Genomic DNA, 26,492 nt, shown 5'->3' on the forward strand with positions numbered 1-26,492 from the left:
CCTCCAGCAACTGTGTCTTCTTCTTTTTGTATATATATTTTTATTTAATTTTTCTGTTTTGCAACTTAAAACACTCATTTTACATCCTTAAGATATCAATGATTTCCTTTCTTCTCTTTCCACGGTTCATTTTACATATCACAAATCCCTGCATATTTTAAAAAAACTATACCATTCAGTATTCCATTATTGCGTCCATCAAAACTTGTTTACACTGTTCAATTTCTCTTAATTCTGCCAAGAGTTTTCAGTTGTACGCAATTATTTCCCATATATTCAATAAACGTTTTCCAACCTTCTTTAAACTTACGTTCTTCTGTGTTTGAGGAGTGTGCGTTTGTTGCTACCTACATATAAATAATAACAACCAGGGGCTTTCCCACTTCCTTTTTAACAACAATATGCCAGGCAGAAGCCCAACAGGTCAAACCCCCCCTCCATCCACTGCCTACTTCAATGCTTTAGGAGTGAGGGAGTGAATGAGTGTCCATTTTTTTGTGTGGTTTTGCGTGTGTGGTGGGGATTGGCCTGACCTGTTGGATTTCTGCCTGCAGGGGCGAGAGGCTCCCCCTCCCTCCTTTTCCCACAGTTGCCCCTCCCCCTCGTCTTACTTCTGATTGGCTCCTCCGCCTCCCTCCCCTTTCCAGTCCCTTCGCGGAAAAGGAGGGCGGGCGGGCGCTCGCGAGCGCTGATTGGCTCCGGCTGGCACTCTGTTTCTCCCTCCCACGCCGCACCCCCGCCCTTGCGCGGGCGGGCGGGCGGGCGCGCGCTGCCGTGGAACGCTGAGGCCGGCGCGCGCACGCGCAACACGCCGCCCTTTCTCTCTCTCTCTCTCTCTTTTCCCCCCGGGTCTGGCATGCGGGAGCCGCGAGGCTGCGTTGCTGTTGCTGGGGCGGCCGGCTGGCTTGCAAAGCAGCGGGCAAATCAGGTCAGTGGAAGCTGGGCTGTGTGCATGGGTGGGGGTGGGGCAGTGGAGGGGGTCTCCCCTCCTTTACCCTTCCCCCTTCCTTGCAAATCAGCGTTGCACCGCGTTTTACGGCATTGCAGCGCATATGCATTTTGCAATCTATTGCAAATCTATTTTGCAATAAGTCCGTGCAGCTGCATTGTGCATCGTTTGCTGCACCGCGCGCGCATCGCTGCTTTTTTTGCGCCTTGTCCGCCCGGCAACGGCATTGTGTGCTGCAAAAGGCAAGGGCGCCTCCCGCGCACGTGCAAGAGGAGAGGAGGCTCCGTCTGCAGTTGCAATGCACGCCCCGTTGTCCGCGTTGCATTTCCCCAGGTCGGGTTGCAAGAATCCGAAAAGGAAAGGCATGCATGGTTGTTGCAAAAAAAGGAAGGCGCCGCCGCGGAAGAGGGTGCGCCGCGGAAGCGTTGGGCGGGGCTGCAAAACTGCAAGCGAGAGACAGGGGAGATTTTGCAAAATTTAAAATAAAAATGGCTCGTGTGCGTTTCTGACGTGCAGGAGAGGAGCGGCGGGGTGAGGGAGGAAGGGCGCGCGCCTGTGCCATGCGGTGCACTCAAGAAACGGGGGGCGGGGGTGGAAGCAGGCGATCCTGCAGATAATCCTCCCCCCCCCCCGGCCTCCGCCTTCACTTTCGCCCCACTGGCTTTCCAGAGTGCGCAATCGGATGAGGTGAAAGTTGAAAGAGAATCGCTGCTGTGGGGAGAGGGTGGGAGGGGGTGACTGGGGCCCATGCAACCCACAGCCAGTTTGCATGCTAGGTCTTTGTCACCAAGCGCTCCTTTCCCTTCATCCCGGATTGCACCTGCCTTGCGCCACCTGTGTGATTCTCCATCAATGCAAAGGACCTGGTTTGGGGGACAGCGGACTTTCTGGAGGGCAGAAAGCTCATCTTTTAAGTGCTTGCCTGCCTTACGAACCTGTAGCGCCTGGAATGTGGGTTGTTAGCGGGCATCCGTGTGGCAACTGGTTGGCGTGAGATGCACTCAACTGGTATCTGGAGTTCCTCTTTGCTTTTCCACCCTCCGCTGCCTGCAGGATGCGTGATGTTGCTGCGCATGGATTGGAAGGCCCACTTCAGTTCATGTTGTTGTTGTTTAGTCATGTCCGACTCTTCGTGACCCCCTGGACCAGAGCACGCCAGGCACTCCTGTCCTCCACTGCCTCCCACAGTTTGGTCAAACTCATGCTGGTAGCTTCGAGAACACTGTCCAACCATCTCGTTCTCTGCCGTCCCCTTCTCCTTGCGCCCTTCATCTTTCCCAACATCAGGGTCTTTTCAAGTGAGTCTTCTCTTCTCATGAGGTGGCCAAAGTATTGGAGCCTCAGCTTCAGGATCTGTCCTTCCAGTGAACACTCAGGCCTGATTTTCTTCAGAATGGATAGGTTTGATCTTCTTGCAGTCCATGGGACTCTCAAGAGTCTCCTCCAGCACCAGAATTCGAAAGCATCAATTCTTCGGCGATCAGCCTTCTTTATGGTCCAGCTCTCACTTCCATACATCACTACTGGGAAAACCATCGCTTTAACTATATGGACCTTTGTTGGCAAGGTGATATCTCTGCTTTTTAAGATGCTATCTAGGTTTGTCATTGCTTTTTTGGAGACAGGACACCCATTTTAAAACATCTGAAGGGCTGTCCCATGGAAGATGGAATCAGCTTTAACTATACAGACCTTTGTTGGCAGTTCCGTTCATATTGAGCACCAAACAGATGGACGTTTTCCATGTCCTCCATGCACCGATCGAGCTGTCTGGCTCATGTTTGCAGCAGTTGGGGAAACTTTAGTTTAAGAGCATAAGAAGAGCTCTGCTGGACCAGGCCAGCATCTTGTTCTCACAGTGGCAAGCAAGCAGGATTTGAACCCAAGAGCCCTCCTGTGGTTTCCAGCAACTGGCATTTGGGAGCATTGCTGTCCCTCACTGTGGCATAGCCATTGTGGCTTATAGCCCACTCACTGCCCTCTCTCCATGAATGGGTAAAAAGGTAAAGGGACCCCTGACCATTAGGTCCAGTCGTGGCCGACTCTGGGGTTGCGGCGCTCATCTCGCTTTATTGGCCGAGGGAGCCAGCGTACAGCTTCCGGGTCATGCGGCCAGCATGAATAAACCGCTTCTGGAGAACCAGAGCAGCGCACAGAAACGCTCTTTACCTTCCCGCCGGAGTGGTACCTATTTATCTACTTGCACTTTGTGCTGGATTGGCAGGAGCAGGGACTGAGCAATGGGAGCTCACCCCATTGCGGGGATTCGAACCACCGACCTTCTGATCGGCAAGTCCTAGGCGCCACCCGCATCCCACCATAAATGGGTATTATTATAAGATTATTATTAATTTCATTTCTATACCGCTTTACATTTCAAATAAAAAAAATCTCAGTAGTCTTATAATGGCAGCGCCAAATAAAACAACCCAGAATAAAACAAATTCCAGCGCCAAGGAAAATATTTCAGATCCTTCTCTTAAGTGAGGGTGCTGGTTAGCCCTGCCTCATGTGGGAGCGAGTTCAATAGTTTTAACCGTGGGTAAGCAAACTAAGAACTGGGGATCCGGCCCAGTCGCCTTCTCAATCCGGCCTGTGGACGGTCCAGGAATCTGTGTTTTTACATGAGTAGAATGTGCCCTTTTATTTAAAATGCAACTCTGGGTTATTTGTGGGGCCTGCCTGGTTTTACACGAGCAGAATGTGTGCTTTTATTTAAAACGCATCTCTGGATGAAAGGAGGTAAAGGTAAAGTTACATTATATTAAGATAAATTATAGGATAAAAATTGGGAAGGATTTAAAGGATTTGCTGAAATAGCTAACCGAACTAGAATACAAAAAAGGGAGGTGTGAGGAGGTCGCTGAAACAAGTAAAAGAAAGTTAATAACACTGAAAATATAGGATGTTTTTTGTTTTTTAAATTTTGTTGTTGTTTTTTATGTATATGTAGTATTTTTGTCTTTGTATTGTATGGTTTTGTTATGTTTAACTCTTTTTCTTTTTTTTCTGTAACTTTCAAAACTTTAATAAATATTGTTTTTTTAAAAAATATATATTTAAAACGCATCTCTGGGTTATTTGTTGGGCATAGCAATTAGTTCATTAAAAAAAATAAATTCAAAATATAGTCCAGCCCTCCCCCCCACAAGGTCTGAGGGGCAGTGGACCGGCCCCCTGCTGAAAGAGTTTGCTGACCCCTGGCTGTGTGCCATTTGAATAATTAGTACAGTCATACCTCCGGTTGAAGTAGCCTCCGCATAAGTATTTTTGGGTTGCGCGCTGCGGTGACCCGGAAGTAACGGGGCGCATTACTTCCAGGTTTCGTCGCATGCTCAGACGCTCAAAATTACGCCATGTGCAGAAGTGGTGAATCGCGTTCGCGGGTTGAGTTCGCTTCTGGATGCGAATGGAGCGCCGGAACGGATCCCGTTCGCATCCACAAGTACCACTGCATTAGTAATAGAGTAATTTCATTTTAAAGGAAAAAAAAACTGTAAAGAATTCTTTGTGTGTTTTGCGACTGGCGTGGGTCCAGTTGCGACCACGTGGAGATCTTCAGGTGCCAGACCGCAAGCTTTTTTAAGCAGGTTAGCAGAAGAGCTTGTTCATTGCATTTAAATCCCACCTTTATTTCCAAGAACTTCATGGTTCACGTCCCCCCCAAAGTTAATGCCAGGCAGGTTAAGAGGCTTCAAATGACTCCAAAGTCAACCTGTGAGGTTTGTGATGGAGTGGGGGTTTGAATCTCAGTCTCCCAGTTTGTAGTCCGGCACTCTAACCGCTACACCCCACCTGCTTCCTAGGAGACATCTGCTATGGGGCACTGTTTAAATCAAGTAGGCAAATAAATATGGGGAAAGCCAAATGCCACTTAAGAGAAGGGCTTGAAGCCTGAATTTGTTTTATTCTGGATCGTTTCATTTGCTGGTTTAATGTTTGAGATTTTCTTTATATAGTGGAAGAGAAATGTAATGAATAATATTAATAAATCCCATTGGAGTGGGGGGGACAGGCCACCTAGACTTTCTGTGGTGGTGACTATAATGTAGGTTTAAGCTGCCATTTGGCGATTATCTTACATGCCTGAGTTTTCTAACACTGCCCCATTTCCAGCTCCAGATTAGGATCAGGAAATTTTCCAGGGCTTTCATTTTTCTGTGCAAGGTTTTCCATTTCTTAAGTTCGTTAGGAGCAACGAGTGGTGCCAGCAGCTGCTCCTGCAATATCTGGCAAGCTTGGCCACTGCAAAGTTTTGAGCTTGGTTTACTAAATAGAAGTAAAACAAACACGCCGAGTTGGATTACTCTCTAGGGCATCAGGAAATTTTCCCATGCAAGCCTAGTTTGTCTAGAGAGATTCTCCCGCCAAAAGCCCACGTCACCAAAACTGGAGAAGGGGGTTGATTGGATGCTGGGTGTGCAGAGGGAGATTTATGCGCAAGCTTCGCAAGATAACAGTGAAAGCATTTTGGGTTGCACAGTTGACATGCTTTTAGTAAATGTGGCAAAAGGCTAGGAACTGTTAGTCTCTCCTCCTTGTCTGATTTAGTCGCCTGCTCTGACTTCTGAGTCCTTAGCACACATTTTATATATATATATATTTAATAGTTTTTTAACATACCATTTTTAACAGTAATTAAACATGCTTTTACATCTTTACAGTTTTTTAGACTTCCATCAATCCTGTCTGAAAATTTTCCAGTCTAATCTCTTAGTATACATTTATTTTCCTTATTACATTTAAATTTCATAACTTACATCTCTATTCATTATCTATTTTGTAACATTTCACATATTTCTTCTTACAAAACTTCTTGTAGTCCTGCTAGTGTAATTTGTTGATTACAATTGCTCTTCAAATAATTCATATACTTCTTGCAATCTTCTGTAAATCTCTGGTCCCGCAGGTTTCAAATCCTTCCTGTCCTTTTGTCCAATTCTGCATAGTCCATTAATTTTATCTGCCATTCTTCTTTCGTCCTTAGCACACATTTCTTGCATGCTTTCAAACGTTCTTCACAGCCGGTCTAGAATAGGAATAATAGTAGTAGTAGTAATAATAATAATAATAATAATTTATTTATACCCCGCCCATCTGGCTGGTTTTTCCCAGCCACTCTGGGCAGCTTCCAACAGAACATTAAAAAACTGATAAAGCATCAAACTTTAAACACTTCGCTAAACAGGGCTGCCTTCAGGTGTCTTCTAAAAGTCAGGTAGTTGTTTATTTCCTTGACATCTGATGGGAGCAGGGAGCATGTGCTCCTGCAGATCTTGTTGAATGCCATCTCCCATCAGGCCTAGCTTGCTACATTGTCCATGGCCTTGAGAGATTTGAAGATGGCTATGCTATCTCCTATGCTTTTGAATTCTGGTGCTGGAGGAGACTCTTGAGAGTCCCATGGACTGCAAGAAGATCAAACCTCTCCATTCTGAAGGAAATCAGCCCTGAGCGCTCACTGGAAGGACAGGTCCTGAAGCTGAGACTCCAATACTTTGGCCACCTCATGAGAAGAGAAGACTCCTTGGAAAAGACCCTGATGTTAGGAAAGATGGAGGGCACAAGGAGAAGGGGACGACAGAGGATGAGATGGTTGGACAATGTTCTCGAAGCTACCAGCATGAGTTTGACCAAACTGTGGGAGGCAGTGGAAGACAGGAGTGCCTGGCGTGCTCTGGTCCATGGGGTCACGAAAAGTCAGATATGACTATACGACTAAACAACAAAAATCCTATCTCCTCTCAGTCTCCTTTCCCAAGCTAAACGTACGCAGCTCCCTCAACTGTTCCTCATCAGGCTTAGTTTCCTAAGGAGCTGGGGGGGGGCTGCCTTATTATATCTTTAGTTCAATGATTCTGGAGGATTTCTGTTAGGACCTGCTGGGGATCTAACCTTTGACCATCCGCTTGCAGGGCAGATAAGCCTGCCACTGAGCTATGGCCCTTCTTAGCACCTGGAGGATCCTAATTCTTGGTTTTGAACCGTGTTTCCCAAAGTTGGGTCTCCAGCTGTTTTTGGACTACAACTCCCATCATCCCTAGCTAGCAGGACAAGTGGCCTGGGATGATGGGAACTGTAGTTCAAAAAACAGCTGAAGACTCGGTTTGAGAAACACTGATTTGGAAGGTTTGCATTTCTTTTTAAAGTGAAAGGGGAGAATTCTTCCAGTTTTGCAAATACTGCATTCCATTCCCTGGTGTCGCCTACATTTTGGTGAAATCATGTTACCCGCTAAAGCCCTAGGTGCAGAATCGGGCATGTACACCTCCTACAAGCCCTTTGGGTGCTTTTTCTTTTCTTAAAAAGCATTGCCGTCAAAGGTCTTTGTGTGTAATTATTGAGGGGAAGTGCGTGGAACAGGTCTCGATGTTTTGATTTCTGGGGATAGAGTTGAGAGATGACCTAACCTGGGGAGAAAACAGCAAAGGTTATATTTTCTGAGAATCCTCCAGAAAAACAACCTCTCAAAGGACCTGTTGATGGCATTTTACCATTGTACTGTGGAGAGCGTATTAACTTATGGTCTGTGTGTGCTTTGGGAGCTGCACGGCCAGGGGAAAAACAATGCTTTCCAGGGTTGTAAAGACTGCGGAGAGAATAATTGGATGCACTCTTCCCACCTTGGATCAAATCTATGCTTCCAGGTGCCATAAGAAAGCTGCAGAGATAGCGCAGGACAGTGCGTACCCCGGAAATGATCTCTTTCAGCTTCTGTCTTCTGGAAGAAGGTACAGGGTTATAAAGACTAGGACTAGCCGCCTGAGAAACAGTTTCTACCCAAATGTGATTTTGGTTTTAAACGCAGTGTAAGGAGTCTCTATGGGAGTAAAAAGGTAAAGGGGACCCCTGGCCATTAGGTCCAGTCATGACCAACTCTGGGGTTGTAGCGTTCTTCTCGCTTTACTGGCCGAGGGAGCCGGTGTACAGCTTCCGGGTCATGTGGCCAACATGACTAAGCTGCTTCTGGAGAACCAGAGCAGCGCACGGAAACACTGTTTACCTTCCCGCCGGAGCGGTACCTATTTATCTACTTGCACTTTGACATGCTTTCGAACTGCTAGGTTGGCAGGAGCAGGGACCGAGCAACGGGAGCTCACCCCGTTGCGGGGATTCGAACCACCGACCTTCTGATCGGCAAGTCCTAGGCTCTGTGGTTTAACCCACAGCGCCACCCGTGTCCCCTCTATGGGAGTATATTGTATTAAAAAATGAGTATCAGAGTTTTTAGGGGGCTAACCAGGTTGTGATAGCAAGCTTATTGGTTTTTGAATTGTCTTATGTAGATTTTTCAATTTCGTTGTTCTGTATGGGACAACGACAATAAAAATTATCGTATCGTAATTCATCCTGTGCTGTCTGCTGACGGCATTAAGTGCCAAATGGGAACCGTGGGAGACCTAGAATTGGGTGTCAATCACAAGACTTGTCTGCGCATCGAAAGGAGCGGCTGTGGGTTAGGGCCGCATTGAGCGCCTTGGCTCTGTGTTCAATGCCTTGCTCTTAAATCCCAGGGTTAAGGAGATAGAAATGGCATTCCTGGAAGCTGGCTTCGCAGCTGTGGCGTCTGTATCGCAAATGTCTCCTGGAAAACCAAGCCTGGGAATAAGCAAGGATGATAGGGGCTCAAGTCACACAGAAGAGGGAAGAGATGCGGCAGGAGAGCCATCTGATGGAAATAATAGAATCACAGTTGTAGAGTCGGAAGGGACCCCCGCGGTCATCTAGTCCAACCCGCTGCAATCAGGAATCCTGCCCAAAGCCTCCTGGTTAACAGCCAGAGATTCTCTTGACACATTAATAATAATAATAAATTCTTATTTCCCGTATTTTTCACTCTATAAGACGCACCTAGTTTTAGAGGAGGAGAACAAGAAAAAATATATTCCATCCCTCTCTGCGCAGTGCCTCTCCAGCGAAGCGAAGTCAGAACAGCAAGAGGGATTGCTGCACAGCGAAAGCACCGATCCCTCTCGCTCTCCTGGCTTCAGCGATAGCTGCGCAGCCTGCATTCGATCCATAAGACGCACACACATTTCCCCTTACTTTTTAGGAGGGGAAATGTGCCTTATTGAGCGAAAAATACAGTATACCCTGCCCTTCCAGGTTTAAAAACCAGGCTCAAGGCGGCCAAACAGCAAATATAAAACATTGATTAAAATGTGGCTTTAAAACAGCATAAAATATAGCACAAAGTGAAGCATCAATATCAATAAAATAAAATTCAGGGGTCATTTTGGGGGGAAACAACAACAAAAACCCAGTCAGTAGACATCAAATGATCACCAGGGCTAACTGGCCAAGTTGGTCCTACTAGGGCCGGCAGTGGTGTAGCATGGGGGGTGCAGGGGGGGCTGGCCGCACCAGGCGCAACATCTGGGGGTTAGGGTTAGGGGGCGCAAATCCACGGGTTTGGGGGCGCAAATTACTTGCCTTGCCCCGGGTGCTGACAGCCCACGCTATGCCACTGAGGGCCGGCAAGGAGACCAGTGAAGAATTTCAATATGGGGTCCCAGAGAGGGTTTCTTCATAGAAGAGGAAAGGGAAAAGGGAATAGAGGACCAGGCTAATTTACATTAGGGATGATCCAGCTCTGGGTTTTCTGCATCAGCCAGGGGCTTGCATTACAAACTCCCTCCCTCCCATCTCTGTGGTTTTGTTGAGCATGGGGAGCTGTGGGTTTGTTTGCTGCTGAGGTGCTCAAACGCCACCCGTATCTGCAAACGATACTGCATTTCCGCGAGAGCGCATGTCGATTGGAAAATCGGTTCCCATGCGTTCGGTGATGCTTCCCCTGCCTCTCTCTAGCTTACCTGTATGCTGTTCCGCATTTCATCTCCCAAGACCTGCAAAATCAGCAAATAAATTTGCCAGGTGATGGGCGCCACCACATCCGGAGCCATCAGATCACTAAACTGTGATGCAATGCCCTCATGGTTCGCATGTTCACTCCAGCGCCAAAGATGGGTATGCTGGTTATACACCTGATGTTTAGAAAACAGCTCTGTTATTTTGTCAAATGTTTGCATCTCACCATTTAAAGTGCCATTTGGGCCCCGTAGGTTCATAAAAGTAGGTATACCGTTCCCACGGTGGGAAAGGGTTTAAAGACATTGCCAAAGGAGTTTGGATCCTGCAGTGTTCCCTATTTAAAGTTGCTGAGGTCATGTATCTTAGTGTGCACCTATTCTGTCCGGTGCTTGTCCCCTAATGGGGTGTAACTGTTGCTGACACCATTTAACCCAGGCATGTCCCAAGTCCGGCCCGGGGGCCTAACCCTGCCCACTGGCCGGTTTAACCTGGCCTCTGTGGCAAACTTTGGGGGGAAATACTAAAAGATGGTCAACAACTTCCCACCTAAAAAAAGGTCAACGACTTTAGTCGTTTGTTGATTTTTGCTGAGCTGCTTGGCTGAACTGGAAAGCTTGATTTTTGACATTGTGGCTTTGCTTCCTTCCTAGAATCATAGAATCATAGGGTTGGAAGAGACTCCACCACACTCCTTGGCAGCAGATTCCACTGTTGAACAGCTCTTACTGTCAGGAAGTTCTTCCTAATGTTTAGGTGGAATCTTCTTTCTTGTAGTTTGGATCCATTGCTCCGTGTCCGCTTCTCTGGAGCAGCAGAAAACAACCTTTCTCCCTCCTCTATGTGACATCCTTTTATATATTTGAACATGGCTATTATATCACCCCTTAATCTCCTCTTCTCCAGGCTAAACATGCCCAGCTCCCTTAGCCATTCCTCATAAGGCATCGTTTCCAGGCCTTTGACCATTTTGGTTGCCCTCCTCTGGACACGTTCCAGTTTGTCAGTGTCCTTCTTGAACTGCGGTGCCCAGAACTGGACACAGTACTCCAGGTGAGGTCTGACCAGAGCAGAATACAGTGGCACTATTACTTCCCTTGACCTAGATGCTATACTCCTATTGATGCAGCCCAGAATTGCATTGGCTTTTTTAGCTGCCGCGTCACACTGTTGGCTCATGTCAAGTTTGTGGTCAACCAAGACTCCTAGATCCTTTTCACATGTACTGCTCTCAAGCCAGGTGTCACCCATCTTGTATTTGTGCCTCTCATCCTCTTACAGCATAATTCTTAAATCTCAACCCCTTGCAGTGCAGGATTGTCCAGCTGCTACACACAGGGATCAAACCTGCAACCTTGGAGGTACAGTCATACTTTGGGTTACAGACGCTTCGAGTTGCGTTTTTTTGGGTTACGGATGTGCCGAAACCCGGAAGTACCGGAATGGGTTACTTCCGGGTTTCGGTGGCCGCGCTTGTGCAGAAGCGTTAAATTGTGCTATACGTGGAAGCTCCGAATCGCAACCCGTGCGTGCACACACACGGCGCTGCGGGTTACGAACGTGCTTCCCGCACGTATCACGTTTGCAACCTGAGCATCCGCTGTACATCAGCACCACGCTCTAACCACCCGAGCTGTCCAGGCTTTCTGTGTTCCTGTCTCAGTCATCCCCTCCCACACCTGATTATCTGCTCCATGGCCATGCTTCTACCTCTGTTAGAAGCCTTTGAAGCAGTCACAATTTCATTCCTACCTTTGGGAGGCTCATTTCTGAACCCTGCAGGGTCCTCTCCAGTCTGTCGATTGCTAATTTCTGCTGTTGCTGGAGGAACGACGACTTCTCCCAGGGTGCCGGGAGAATGGAGACTTCATTCTCTCCAAAATTGATGTCATCATTGGATGTAATCAGACAGAACATTCGCAGCCACTTTCCCCCTCCCGCTCGTTCCATACCGCGCTGCTAGCAAACTCTCCCTCATAATAACTTGGAGCTAATTTTCCTCGCTCTCGCCGTAGAGCTGGAGTGGAATGCATTATTTGCAAAGATGACACTTATTTGAGCAAACCCGTGCATATTTCCTATTTGGGCTTTTTATTTCGTTTTCCCATTACGACCTCTTCCCCATGGCCCTTCTTTTTTAGTGCCGTTTTTCCAAATTCGTTTGAAGTTGATGTTGTGTTTTCCCGTAGCAAAATGGAACCAGTCATAGGAGGTAGAGGATAGCGAATGCTGGACAGAGGAACAAGTTTTCTGAATCTGTTCTTGGACATTAAGACTCTCCGCATTATTATTTTTTAAAGACTCCAAATTCCTTTTTTCTCCCCATGCAAGCATAACACTTTTGCAATCTCCCAGCTAGTTTGTAGTTTCGCAAGTCTGCCCACTACGCTTGCTGAAGAGGCTACTATCCTGCGTTTCTCTCGCTTCTTCAATATATGATTCTAAAATTGCGGGTTTTGGGGGGGGTATTAGATTTCTATCCATCCTCTGTTCATGTCCACCACCAGCTTCAATTTACTGTCTTGCTGTCTAAATTCTCCTTTGTTCTTTGTTTCCAGGTGTCTTTGAAGTCGGGGTGGGGGTGGGGAGGAGTGGAATTCATTGTACCATCCTGTCTTCACCAACTTGGCCCCCTCCAGATGTTTGAGGCTATAGCCCAATGGGAATGAAAAGAATTGTAGTTGGAACAGACCCAAAGGGTCATCTGGCCCAACCCTTGGCAGTGCCATAGTCTAAAACTTCTGGGGCATCTCAGCTTTGTGAAGAAAATTCAAATACAATGGTAGCTTGGTTCTCAAACGCCTTGGCACGCAGAACAACTTGGAACCCAAACATTGCAAACCCGGAAGTAAACGTTCCGGTTTGCAAACTTTTTTGGAAGCTGAATATGCTCCGTTTTGAGTGTTATGCTTCCGATTTGAGTGCCACACTTCTGTTTCGAGTGTTATGCTGAGGTGTGTCTGTTTTTGCAATTTATTTTGCGTATTTGTTTTTGCGGCTTTTTGTTTTGTTTTTGTGACTCTGTGGAATCCAGCTCATCTACTGATCGATCAATAGTGTGACTGCAGTACACTGGTAGTACATCCACTACACTGGATCAATGGTCTTGTTAAATAGTAAAATTCATGTTAAATTGCTATTTTAGGGGTTGGAACAGGTTAATCCATTTTGCATTACTTTCTAGGGGAAAATAAAAAGTGCTACCGACGCGTGACTAGACATTCTTTTTTGGCACCTAAACCCAGGACCCAGAAGCCATTTGGCTCCTAGCTTTTTTCTCCTAGTTTCTAACGCTGGCTGTGACTTAAAAAATAAATAAATTCTAAAACAAGGTTGAAACGTGGTGTTATTTAGAAGAAGCTAGAAATTAGAGAGGGACACGGATGGCGCTGTGGGTTAAACCACAGAGCCTAGGACTTGCCAATCAGAAGTTCACGGTTCGAATCTTCGTGACGGGGTGAGCTCCCGTTGCTCGATCCCAGCTCCTGCCAACCTAGCAGTTCGAAAGCACGTCAAAGTGCAAGTAGATAAATAGGTACTGCTCCGGCGGGAAGGTAAACAGCGTTTCCGTGCGCTGCTCTGGTTCGCCAGAAGCGGCTTAGTCATGCTGGCCACATGACCCAGAAGCTGTATGCCAGCTCCCTCAGCCAATAAATCGAACGCCGCAACCCCAGAGTCGGCCACGACTGGACCCACAGCGCCACCCGTGTCCCAAGGTTGCGGTTAGGCATTGGTTAATTTCGGTTGGTGGAGGGGATGTGGTTGGCTGTGCCTGCCCCTCCAGTGCTGCTGCTGCAGGGATATTCCGTTAAAGGAATCCAGGGGCTCGCCGTGCTCTTGTCCAAACCCCTGGCAAGGGGCTAAGGCCACACAAGAGCCCCTGGGAACATTTGGGGAGAGGTGAGAGCCTGGCACCCAGCTGTAGTCTCTCCCCAAAAATGTTTACCCTTGCTGACTTCCGCAGGCTTGCGGTTGTCAGTTCTGTTCCTACCTCTGTGTAGGAACAGATAGTCGCTACCCAATGCCTAACCAACCACTCACATACTGTAATTCAATAAAGTTGTGGCCAAAATTATGCCGAAAACCAAAACAAAAGTGTTGTGTGAACTGTGTCTTTATATGGGCGTCAACACACAAACCTGTTGCCTCTTCCTCTCCTCTAAACTAAAAACACCCTGCGCTCTGCAGCTTTTTCTCATTGCAGCACCGCTGCACTCAATCGAGGCGCAGGGCTGCCTTAACGCTGTTTGCAACGTCACTTTCTAATTGCAAGCTGCATCCTTGTTGCTGCACAGCGGGGAGGAAAGCTTGGGAAACCTGGGAGATCTGAGGCTCCGTTAATGAGCTGAACTGATTAGTAGTAGCGGCTTAGCAGGGGAGGAATGCTTTGGCCCAGCACTCGAGAACGCAGCTCCCACTTTTATCGGGCCTTGAAGAGACAGCTGCAGACTTCTGAGCGGGGCAACAGATGCTGGTTTCAAGAGGTACTTTCTACGTCTTTTTGTCTAGCGATACAAAGGATGCTTTCTTTTTTCTTAAAGATTTTCTTGTTTTACAAAAGCGTGTGCAATCTCTCGCTCTCGTATATTCCCCCCCCCCCCCATGTAACATTTTTACAAATCAGTTTCGTTTGTTGAGACGTTGGGAAGAAAAGGGGGAAAGATGAGTGGGGATGAGGTTGGGTGGCGATGCTTCTATTTTACTTACTATATGTAGGGTTTGGTGTCTGCGTTGCTTGTGCAGGTTCTCTGCTAATTACTTGTGTTCCTTTGGTGGTGAGAGAGGTTGGGGTTGGCCTGGGGTGTGGTTGTTCATTTGTGGTTGGCTGTGGTGGTCTTTGTTTTCATGTGTGAGTGGGGTGGGTGGGTGTTTTGGGTCAGGTTAGCCATATTGATTTGTATGCTGTTAGTGGATTATTGCCATTGTCTTGTTGGGCTGTGTATGTGTTAAAGGGGAGCCATACCGGGGTGAAGACGTCTTCTTCTATTTGTCCCTGTGTCAGTTACAGTTTATTGGTTAATTTTTCTAGTAGGGCTGTTTCCCATACTATTTAGTACCATTGGTCCAGGCTTACTCCTGACAGGTCTCTCCAGTGTCTGGCTACGGTGCTCCTGGCTGCTGAAAGTAGGTGGGTTATGAATTCTTTGTGGTGTAAGTGGGCATTATTGTCTTGGAAGATGTTTGTTGTTGTTTGGTTGTGTCCGACTCTTGTGTCATGACCCCATGGACCAGAGCATGCCAGGCACTCCTGTCTTCCACTGCCTCCCACAGTTTGGTCAAACTCATGCTGGTAGTTTTGAGAACACTGTCCAACCATCTCGTCCTCCGTCATCCCCTTCTCCTTGTGCCCTCCATCTTTGCCCACATCAGGATCTTCTCCAGGGAGTCTTCTCTTCCCATGGGATGGCCAAATTCTTGGAGCCTCAGCTTCAGGATCTGTCCTTCCAGTGAGCGCTCAGGGCTGATTTCCTTAAGAATGGAGAGGTTTGATCTTCTTGCAGTCCATAGGTGACCCCCCCCCCACTCCCATTTCTTTAAGAACTTGCCATAGTTTGCTGTGGTCAACACAATCAAAGGCTTTTGCATAGTCAATGAAGCAGAAGTAGATGTCTTTCTGGAACTCTCTAGCTTTCTCCATAATCCAGCACATGTTTGCAATTTGGTCTCTGGTTCCTCTGCCCCTTTGAAATCCAACTTGCACAACATCGCCACAGTCGCTCCTTCCAAACTTCCTTGCACAAAAGCCCAACTCTCCACAGCCCTCAATGGTCAGTACAAGGACCCCTGCAATTGCACTTTTAAAGGTTTGTGGGATCACTAGGCACTGTTTTTACACATTATTTTGACTTTTCTGGGCTATTTGGGGGGCGTTTTTGCCATTTTTAAAGTCACTTTTGGATTCATCATGCGTGCGTGGCTGCGCATAAATCGGTCCTTGCCCATATTTTTTATTTATTTTCAGAATGAATTTTTTTTTTCATGAATGAAATATTTATTTTCAAAATGAGAGCAGAGAGTGTCAGGTGATACCCGAATCGCCTTTCAAACAGAGCGCTAGAGATGACTCGTTTATAATCCATAACCATTTTGGAAACGGTTCATGTTCTTAAGTAGCTGCGTTGTTTTGTACTTTCTGGGTGTCCCGTGATCATACTATAAAGTCACTGTGTTCTATGTTATAAATCAAGCATTGCTAAGAGTTGCTGCTTTTCTGTTTTCAAGTGCATTTTTTATCAATAAAAAAACATTTTTGCAAGCTGATTTTTATTCTGAAAATGTGGTCCTGAGAATAAAGTTTGAGAACCACTGTATTTGCATATGCAAGGTATATATACAAGGTAGGAGCATAATGCAAAACCTTTGGTCATGCACTAGAGAAGTATCTGTTTAGAGACAAGGTACAATTATGAAATTAATGGATTTCTGTCTGTCTCCGTACGTTTTCATGGACAGCAAGCAGAATCATCAGTCAACAAATTGTTGTCTTTATTACATGCGGGTTGGCAATTGGCAAAAGAGTGGCTTCAGTCCAAGAAAGATTAATAACGACAAAGTCCCAAAGGCTGAATTGATAGAGAAAATAAAGTTCGCCTCCACTGCTTTCAAAGAGAGTTAGTCATAGCAGGCTGGATTGGGGGCCAGTGCTTCTCTATGAGACAGAGTATGGCCATAATTCAACTGGACTTTAGGACTATTTAAATACCACTGATTCCTGTGAGCGATTAAAGCAAACTCCCGTTTCTTTACCTCTGAAGCCATTGCAAGTTTAAAATGACTTGTGTCTTAAAGCAATCGATATGTTCCGTTGACAGGAATAATAATAATTATAATAATAAATTTTATTTATATCCCGCCCTCCCCAGCCGAAGCCGGGCTCAGGGCGGCTAACAACAATCAAGTAATCAAACAGTCAAATAATCACACATTCTAAAAATATTTCATTATAAAAATTAATTAAAATCAAATTGATGGCAACCGATTAAGCAAAATTCCGTGCAGGTTGCCAGAGGAGGGAGTCAGGCTGCGCCCTGACCAAAGGCCTGGTGGAACAACTCTGTCTTGCAGGCCCTGCGGAAAGATGTCAGGTCCCGCAGATTGGAGCCACAGCCGAGAAGGCCCTGGCTCTAGTTGAGGCCAGCCTAACCTCTCTGAGGCCTGGGACCTTGAGGATGTTATTATTTGCAGACTATAGGTTTCTCTGTGGGGCATACCAGGAGAGGCGGTCTTGTAGGTACGAGGGTCCTAGGCCGTATAGGGCTTTAAAGGTTAAAACCCGCACCTTAAACCTGATCCTGTACTCCACCGGGAGCCAGTGCAGCTGGTATAGCACCGGATGAATGCGATCTCGCAGCGAAGACCCCATAAGGAGTCTCGCCGCGGCATTCTGCACCCGCTGGAGTTTCTGGGTCAGTCTCAAGGGCAGCCCCACGTAGAGCGAGTTACAATAATCCAGTCTGGAGGTGACCGTCGCATGGATCACAGTGGCTAGGTCAGGGTGAGAGAGATAAATGCTTATAACTTGACACAAGACCTATCTTGTCCCCTTTCTTTCACAAAGAAGCATAGCTGTCAACGTTTCCCTTTTTTTAAAGGGAAATTCCCTTATTCTGAATAGGGTTCCTTGCAAGAAAAGGGAAAAGTTGGCAGCTATGCAAAGAAGCAGACCAAGTTCAGTACACCAATCTAGGCATCAGTCCACACCATTGTTAAGTTGCCAACAAAGGTCCGTATGGTTAAAGCTATGGTTTTCCCAGTAGTAGTGTATGGAAGTGAGAGCTGGACCATAAAGAAGGCTGATCGCCAAAGAATTGATGCTTTTGAATTATGCTGCTGGAGGAGACTCTTGAGAGCCCCATGGACTGCAAGAAGATCAAACCTCTCCATTCTGAAGGAAATCAGCCCTGAGTGCTCACTGGAAGGACAGATCCCGAAGCTGAGACTCCAAGACTTTGGCCACCTCATGAGAAGAGATGACTCCCTGGAAAAGACCCTGATGTTGGGGAAGATGGAGAGCACAAGGAGAAGGGGACAACAGAGGATGAGATGGTGGGACAGTGTTCTCAAAGCTACCAGCATGAGTTTGACCAAACTGCAGGAGGCAGTGGAAGACAAGTGCCTGGCGTGCTCTGGTCCATGGGGTCACGAAGAGTCGGACACGACTAAACAACAACAGTTTGGTGTCTGAACGGGTAAACCGTGGCTTGCAACCAGGCAGCAAACCTAGAATGAGAAACCAACAGTGTTAGAAACTCGGATATATAAGCTTGGTGCTAAGTGGCTGAAGCCCCCAAAACGAAATGTCTAGTTGCTTTTTTTCAGGCCGTATTGCTTTAAAGTCTTATTTTTCAAGTGAAAAATGAGGGGACTCTGATTCTGATGAACGTGGCTCTGCTAGGAATTGCAGTCTGTGTTTCTTGCTTGTATCTAGCCTCTTCCTGTTTGGCTATATTGCTGTAGGTTGTTTTGCAAGTATTGCCTCGTCTGACTTCCCAGCTTTCACCATAGCATCACGTAAGGTGAGATCATGGGCTCCGCAGAACAGAAACCTGTCGTGGATGATTCTCGCTCGACTACTTAAACTTGGGGACAAGAGTCCCCATATCAAAATAGAACGTAACATGCAAAACCTTGTGTTCTCTGAACAGTTTTCCTGTGCTTAGAAACTTTGCCGTGAAGCAGAGTCTTGAGTCTTCTTACTTAACTGCAGGAAATTATGTGTGTCATCTACAATCCACAGCAGTTTTTGAGTATCTCTATGTTGTTGTCTGCCATAGAATCTCAGGCAGCTTTCGTGACCATTTTTAAAAAGTCGAGTGTGTGCCATCTGTGTACATTCTGTTCTCCCTGCAAATCTGTATTTTTACTTAGGATTGTGTTGAATGCATTTGCCTCGCAGCTTGTTGAAGAATCTTTGCGGCCAAAAAAGAAAAAAAAGAGCAGCGTGCTTTTAAATACTGTATTTTTCGCCCTATAGGGCGCACCGACCCATAGGGCACACCTAGGGTTTTTTTTTGGGGGGGAATAAAGAAAAAAAAAATCCCCCCCCCCAGGAGCAGGGCTGGGGTGATGGAAGCCCGAGGTTCCCCTGACCCCAGACCCCAGAACAGGCTGCTCTCCGCAAGCCTAGGGAGCCCAGCGGGAACTCCCGCGGGCTCCCAAGCCTTGCGGATAGCTTCCTGAAGCCTGGAGAGCGAGAGGGGTTGGTGCGCACTGACCCCTCTCGCTCTCCAGGCTTCAGCGAAAGCCTGCATTCGCCCCATAGGACGGACACACATTTCCCCTTCATTTTTGGAGGGGAAAAAGTTCGTCCTATAGGGCGAAAAATACAGTATACAGTTTAGGACGTCGGGATTTTGGCAGGTGTGAAATTCAAGCAATTCTGCTAAGCTTTAAATGGACTGGGCTGCTTTGTGTAGCAGCGGGCAATATCTAGTGCACCATTTACTTTGGTCTGTAACCGGCAGTGATGTGCTTGAGAACAGCGAGATCAGAAAAGTGAGCCAAGTTAGGTGGTTAGGGCACAGGTGGATTTTAAAGATAATCCTAAAGATCCATCGTAGCAGATGATATTATTTTATTTATACCCCGCCCATCTGGCTGGGCTTCCCCAGCTAGTCTGGGAAGCTTATAGCATATCTAAAAACATAATAATAATAATAATAATAATAATAATAATAATAATAATACAAATAATTGTTCCTGTTGTCAATATCTTTACAGGCGTGGGGCTTGGATGGTGACCTGGGAAACTGCTGAGCATGGAATTTGTTGGAGGCAGGTGAATTTACTGCTCCCGGCTTTTGAATCTGTTGGGAGATTTCTTGGATGCGTGTGCTGATTTAGGTAAGTAACTGTTATTTTTATTATTTGTATTATTAAAACAACATGGTTGTGATCCTCTTGAGCACACCTGACACTGTTCCTATGCGCACGCCTTGTGTTGACGGAGTTTTGACATTTGGACGTCTTTCCTTCGCTTGCCATTTTGTCGTTTTGGGTCCAGCCCACGGTCAGCATTCTGGGCAATGATCTGAGGGCGTTTCCTGTCTTGACTCTGTGGTGTTAGAGTAGGAGGAAGTTTTGAAACGCGGTGCCCTGTGTGTTGGTGTTTGGAGGTATTTTACCAACCTGAAGGTGCGTCATGTTCCTAAGGGCCGAAAGCAGGGGTCCCAGCACCCAAATGTGGCCCTCTGGTCTTCTGTACCTGGCCCTCCTCCGGCTTCACATCCTCCTTGAATGTTTCTACCTGGCTGGCGGGTGTTCTTGAGCTCTGATCATGCCTCCCTCCCCCACCCCCATATAAAGAATAGAGGTGTTTGGGTGTGTTGAAAGGACTCCAATGAAAAATGATTTTAATAGTAATAAATTATTTATACCCCGCCCATCTGGCTGGGTTTCCCCAGCCACTCTGGTTGGCTTCCAACAAAACACTAAAATACAATAATCTATTAAACATTAAAAGCTTCCCTAAACAGGGCTGCCTTCAGATGTCTTCTAAAAGTTTGGTAGTTATTTTTCTCTTTGACATCTGATGGGAAGGCGTTCCACAGGCCAGGCGCCACTACCGAGAAGGCCCTCTGCCTGGTTCCCTGTAACTTGGCTTCTCGCAGTGAGGGAACCACCAGAAGGCCCTCGACACTGGACCTCAGTGTCCAGGCATAATGATGGAGGTGGAGACGCTCCTTTAGGTATACTGGACCGAGGCCATTTAGAGCTTTAAAGGTCAGCACCAACACTTTGAATTGTGCTCAGAAACGTACTGGGAGCCAATGTAGGTCTTTCAAGACCGGTGTTATATGGTCTCGGCAGCCGCTCCGAGTCCCCAGTCTAGCTGCTGCATTCTGGATTAGTTGTAATTTCCAGGTCACCTTCAAAGAGTGCATTGCAGTAGTCCAAGTGGGAGATAACTAGAGTATGCATCACTCTGGTGAGACAGTCTGTGGGCAGGTAGGGTCTCATCCTGTGTACCAGATGGAGCTGGTAGACAGCTGCCCTGGACACAGAATTGACCTGCGCCTCCGTGGACAGCTGTGAGTCCAGAATGACTCCCAGGCTGCACACCTGGTCCTTCAGGGGCACAGTTAGCCCATTCAGGACCTATGTTGCTGTGCTGAATTTTGCCTCTGACATCTGGCCCCTGGGGGGGCGATGTGGCCCTTGATCTGAAAGTCACCCCCACGACAGGTTTGCACTCATCCTTTGCGACCCTTTCCTATTCTTCCCTTATCCTTTCCTGGCTCCCTCAATGTCAGGATTCCAGTTTGTATGCAGCTTGGGGCAGAGATTGCTCTTTTTCTGACGTGGCTCCTTGGTTGCAGTCTGTGGAAACTAGCCTACTTAGGAAAAAGCTTCAATTCATTGTCTCACGCACTATTGCCTCCGGCCTTGCCCATGGCATTCGGCCCTCAGAAGGTTTTCAATCGAGGAATGTGGCCCCCGGGGCGAAGTAGGTTCCCCATACATCCAAAATACCCAATACTGCTTCCATGTTGTTACGTCGCTCGCCTAAGGCGAGCGGAATATTCTCCGGGTTATCGGTCAGGAACGCGTGATGTGATTTTGTTCCCCTGCACAACAAATGGCTTGGTATTTGGTTCCTAGGGGTTAATAACCGTGCCTTAACTTTCGTGGACCTGCCTTGTGTGTTAGTTTTCTAAAGAATGTCAGAGTTGGAGCAAGGAAGACTACTTTGGTGTGAACCAGTGGTAATGCATTGCGAGGTGGATACAATCCAAAATCATTTGGTCAACTGTTCTTTAAAAGCCTTAAGTATATTGGAGCAACACACAAGATTATTGAATCCTCAGCAGCCTGGGCGCTTGAACTGATTTGATTTTTGTAACCAGCTTAATTGTGAAACACAGAAATCAACAGCTGCCAGGAACTGGAAAATATAACTTAGCAACGTTAGACAGAGTTCCTGTGAACGATCTCCTGGGCAGTTCTTCTCTTTTGATTTTAATTTTGGAGAGCCCACGTCGTCAACCTGCCAGAGCCAGGGTGGTGTAATATATAAACGTGCTGGACTAAGTCCTCAGAGACCAGGATTCGAATCCTCACCCACTGTCTTCCAGTCCAGCCCATTTCTCAGGGTTGCTGTGAGTTTAAAATGAAGTGGGGACAATGATATGAGGTCTCTGGAGGAAAGGTGGGTTGGATACGTAAGAAATAACTAAGTTGTCATTTTCCGTTTTAAAAAATGGAACAGGGATAGAAGTGGCAATTGCCGAAGGAGTCAGTTTTTGAAGATGGGTCAAGCAAAATACTGAGCAGGGCAATTCAATTTGAAATATGTGGCCTTTCTGCTGACAGTTGTGCCAAGCCTATGGCAAAGACAACCGTGCTGTCTTGAGAAACTTACCGATACAGTGTGCAAAAGGCAAAATTGCTTAGCTCGGAACAGAAATAAACAAGACGGAGGGTGTGCCCGTTTAGCGCATCTGTTCCTGTGTATTCACTTACGGTTCCAGTATGGAAGGGATTCATTGAAAACTTTAAAGCAGGCGTGTGGTGTTGTTTGTGTGTAATGCATCACACGTGCTTAAGGGAACACGCAAATCCCTGTGCGTCATTTTGGGGCGCATGTTACTGAGAGTGGTGGAAGGATCCTGCGACGCAAGGGACCACCCCCCTCGACTCAGCTGGCGATTTGAATTTCAAAGCAAGCTATTAAACCACATCAGAAATGCAGCCGCAGCACCAAAGCAGGGAGAGAAAGGGGGCGCAGCATTAAATTGTAACAGCGTCGGGGAATAGCGGGGTTGGCAAAATGTGTCCCTTATGAGAGCTTAAATACTTTAATACTTCCACACAGCCTCGGTTGCTGGCAGATTACGGGAGGCCCTTTCTGCTGGGGGGGGGGCTTTAAGAGACTGTGGGGCGTTGTATGTTGGGGGTGGGGTTCTTGCTCCCCTCTCCCTCCCCAACTCTTGCTTTTCTTCTCTGCCCATCCCCAGTTACACCCTTGTGCAAATTAAATGAAACAAACAATGTAGTTTATTGTACACATACATGTACAAAACTCACATATACGTACATTAGTAGCGGATATGACCTCCACTATTTTTAAGCAGCATTTGAACATGGTTTGGTGTAGAGTCTACTAGTTTCGAACAGTTATCTGAAGAAGTGTGCATGCACACGAAAGCTCATACCAAGAACTGACTTAGTTGGTCTTTAAGGTGCTACTGGAAGGAATTTTTTTTGTTTTGACTATGGCAGACCAACACGGCTACCTATCTGTAACTAGTTTCGAACAGTTGCTGTTGATTTTTGGATCCCTGTACTATTGAATCAGTGCCTGAATGAGCTTCTCCATAGTGATACAGTCTACAGCACAACACTTCTCGCAGTGAGAGAACCGCCAAAAGGCCCTCAGCGCTGGACCTCAGTGTCCGGGCAGAATGATGGGAGTAGAGACGCTCCTTCAGGTATACTGGACCGAGGCCGTTCAGGGCTTTCAAGGTCAGCACCAACACTTTGAATTGTGCTCAGAAACGTACTGGGAGCCAATGAAGATCTCTCAGGACCGGTGCTATATGGTCCTGGCGGCCGCTCCCAGTCCCCAGTCTAGCTGCCGCATTCTGGATTAATTGCAGTTTCTGGGTCATCTTCAAAGGCAGCCCCACGTAGAGCACATTGCAGTAGTCCAAGTGGGAAATAACTAGAGCATGCACCACTCTGGCGAGACAGTCCGCGACCAGGTAGGGTCTCAGCCTGCGTAGCAGATGGAGCTGGTAGACAGCCGCCCTGGACACAGAATTAACCTGCGCCTCCATGGACAGCTGCGAGTCCAAAATGACTCCCAGGCTGCACACCTGGTCCCTCAGGGGCACAGTTTCCCCATTCAGGGCCAGGGAGTCCCCCACACCTGCCCACCCCCTGTCCCCCCAAAACAGTACTTCTGTCTTGTCAGGGTTCCTTCAGATATACTGGGCCGAGGCCATTTAGGGCTTTCAAGGTTCGCACCAACACTTTGAATTGTGCTTGGAAACGTACCGGTGAAGGAATGGGTTTCCCAAAATCCAAAAAACTTGCTGTGCAGGCAGTTTTAAACTGCACCATTTTCCTGTCTTGGAGCAACACAGACCCAATCGGTGAACTCCAATAAGTCTACACTGGAAGCCAATGTAGGTCTTTTGGGACCAGTGTTCTATGGCAGTGTTTCCCAACCTTGGGCCTCCAGCTGTTTTTGAACTACAACTCCCATCATCCCTGACTAGCAAGACCAGTGGCAAGGGATGATGGGAATTGTAGTCCAAAAACAGGTTGGAGGCCCAAGGTTGGCAAACACTGTTCTATGGTATATAATCAGGTTCTCTCTCATCAATTCAAGTTTGCAATGCGCGCCCGGCCTTTCGAAACAGGCAGCATTCCGCATGCCAGCGAGCTCTACCAAATATGACCGGGCTTGATTAAATCCATTCATCAGGGATCTGCAGCCACAGGGCTGGCTGCTCGCTTTCCACAGACTCCGAGGTGCAGTTGGCAGGCCTGGGATCAAAGTGCCGATCTCTCTGTGGCTCGGTGTGGGAAGCAACCTCAAACAGGTTCTTGCCCTGCCAGGAAGCTGCCAAACTGGAGCCGCGCACCTGGTGCCAGAGGCGGGGAGGCCGTGTCGCTGTTGGCGGCGCTGGCTGAGTGCGCAGGAGGTGCGTTCTCTTTCCCACAGCTGCTCCTGCGAGAGGCAAACAAATGACCTTCTGATAAGGATCTCGCTAGACCGGTGTCCTCCCCTTTTCCTCTCGTACGCCTGTAGGCTCTCCTTCTCTCCCACTGCAGCTGGAAGAGCAGGGCTGTTTGTCTGCCAGGGATACGCAAACAGCCCCGTCTGACTCTTAGGGAAAGTCTTTCTCTCTCTCTCTCTCTCTCTCTCTCTCTCTCTCTCTCTCATGCTCCGGATTGAAAGCATGCAGACGGCTGCAAATCTGCCGGTAAGTGATAAGGCTCGGGGAGGAGAAAGCAGGGGAGATCCAGGGAGCCGAATGCTGAAGAGTCAAGGACAGGTAAAAAGAATATCCTCCTTCGCACAGCGCGTGGTTAATCTGCGGGACTCATTGCTGCAGGAGGGGCCCACCCAACTGTTGTTTGTTTAGTTGTTTAGTCGTGTCCGACTCTTTGTGACCCCATGGACCAGAGCATACCAGGCTCTCCTGTCTTCCACTGCTTCTCGCAGTTTGGTCAAACTCATGCTGGCAGCTTCGACAACACTGTCCAACCATCTCGTCCTCTGTCATCCCCTTCACCTTGTGCCCTCAATCTTTCCCAACATCAGGGTCTTTTCCAGGGAGTCTTCTCATGCGGTGGCCAAAGTATTGGAGCCTCAGCTTCAGGATCTGTCCTTCCAGTGAGCACTCAGGGCTGATTTCCTGAAGAATGGAGAGATTTGATCTTCTTGCAGTCCATGGGACTCTCAAGAGTCTCCTCCAGCACCAGAATTCAAAAGCATCAATTCTTTGGCGATCAGCCTTCTTTATGGTCCAGCTCTCACTTCCATACATCACTACTGGGAAAACCATAGCTTTAACTATACGGACCTTTGTCGGCAAGGTGATGTCTCTGCTTTTTAAGATGCTATCTAGGTTTGTCATTGCTTTTTAAAGCCATCCCAAATGGGATGGTTTTAAAAGAGGATTGGACAGCTCCGTGGAGAAGTCTTATCGATGGCTACTAGCCGTGATGGCCGTGCTGTACCTCCGCAGTTGGAGGCAAAAATGCTTCCAGGTACCTGTTGCGGGAAGGGAGAGGGCTCTTATGTTTGAATCCTGCTTGCTACAGGCCTCTGGTTGGCGGCTGTGAGAAGACGATGGGTGGAATACAGCGGAGCAGATGGGCCATTCGCCTGACCCAGCAAGATCTTCCGATGTTCTTATTTACAGAGCGTTCATCCTCATTTGTTCACAGCAGGCATGGCCAAACGTGGCCCTCCAGCTGTTTTGGGACTACAACTCCCATCATCACTAGCTAACAGGACCAGTGGTCAGGGATGGTGGGAATTGTAGTCCCAAAACAGCTGGAGGTCCAAGTTTGGCCATGCCTGGTTTAGAAGGAAGATGGACCAGTGGTTCCCAAAGGTGCCTTGGCTTTACATAGCGGGGGCGCTGAGAGGCAAGTGTGTGGTGGGGCAGGGGGGCTGCTGGGGGGTGTCAATGACTACCAGGCTTCAGAATCTGTGTCGCTGAAACTATAATTAAATAGTTTTGTTCGGATTTTGAATAAATGTGCAATTAATTGTCACTGCTTAAAAAAAATTTTGTGTCACTCGCTTCCTTTTGCAAATTGCCGCTTTTGAATGATGACGTTTATTATGGCACCGAGGGGGCCTTGCCCCTAAAACATTTGGGAACCACTGGGTTAGTTGACAGAACACATTTGTCCTGTTCTGTGATGCAGCGACTGTGATGCTGTGCATTTTCCATGTCACTTTTCTTCCTGCAAAAAATAATCTTTTGGGAATGTGGGATTTTCGCTCAGGACCAGGGGTCAGCAAGGTGTACCTCACCTGGGTCGGTTCACTCCAGCAGAGATCCTTCCATGGGGCAGATCACGCCCGCACTGGCGATATCCAGCGTCGGGTAAGATGCAATTTCTGGCGTCTGCGCAGACGCAGTTTCCAGTGCCACAGAAGCAGAGTCGCCGTGCCGCACTGTGCCAGTTTAACGCAGTGTGTGGGGACTCGCATAGCAGGCTGCTTGGTTCGGGAGCGGATCGTGGGCCAGTTAAACAACCCCCATGG

At 47.5% G+C, this 26,492-nt stretch overlaps 1 protein-coding gene across 2 annotated transcripts in view; it reads left to right on the top strand.

The window, feature by feature from the left end:
- The first annotated feature begins 654 nt into the window (after nt 1-654).
- PTP4A3 (protein tyrosine phosphatase 4A3) overlaps nt 655-26,492 on the top strand; it is a 104,014-nt gene continuing 78,176 nt past the window's right edge. Inside the window, exons 1-2 of one of the 2 annotated variants that reach the window (XM_083749488.1) lie at nt 655-928; nt 19,478-19,600. The gene's annotated coding sequence lies outside the window, so the exon portion shown is untranslated. Of the gene's footprint in view, nt 929-19,477; nt 19,601-24,520; nt 24,691-26,492 lie in introns of those variants that run through there. The other variant, XM_083749492.1, reaches the window with a different exon arrangement.

The sequence above is a fragment of the Podarcis gaigeae genome, assembly GCF_964106915.1.
Source record: "Podarcis gaigeae genome assembly, chromosome: 7".
Taxonomy (NCBI): Eukaryota; Metazoa; Chordata; class Lepidosauria; order Squamata; family Lacertidae; genus Podarcis; species Podarcis gaigeae.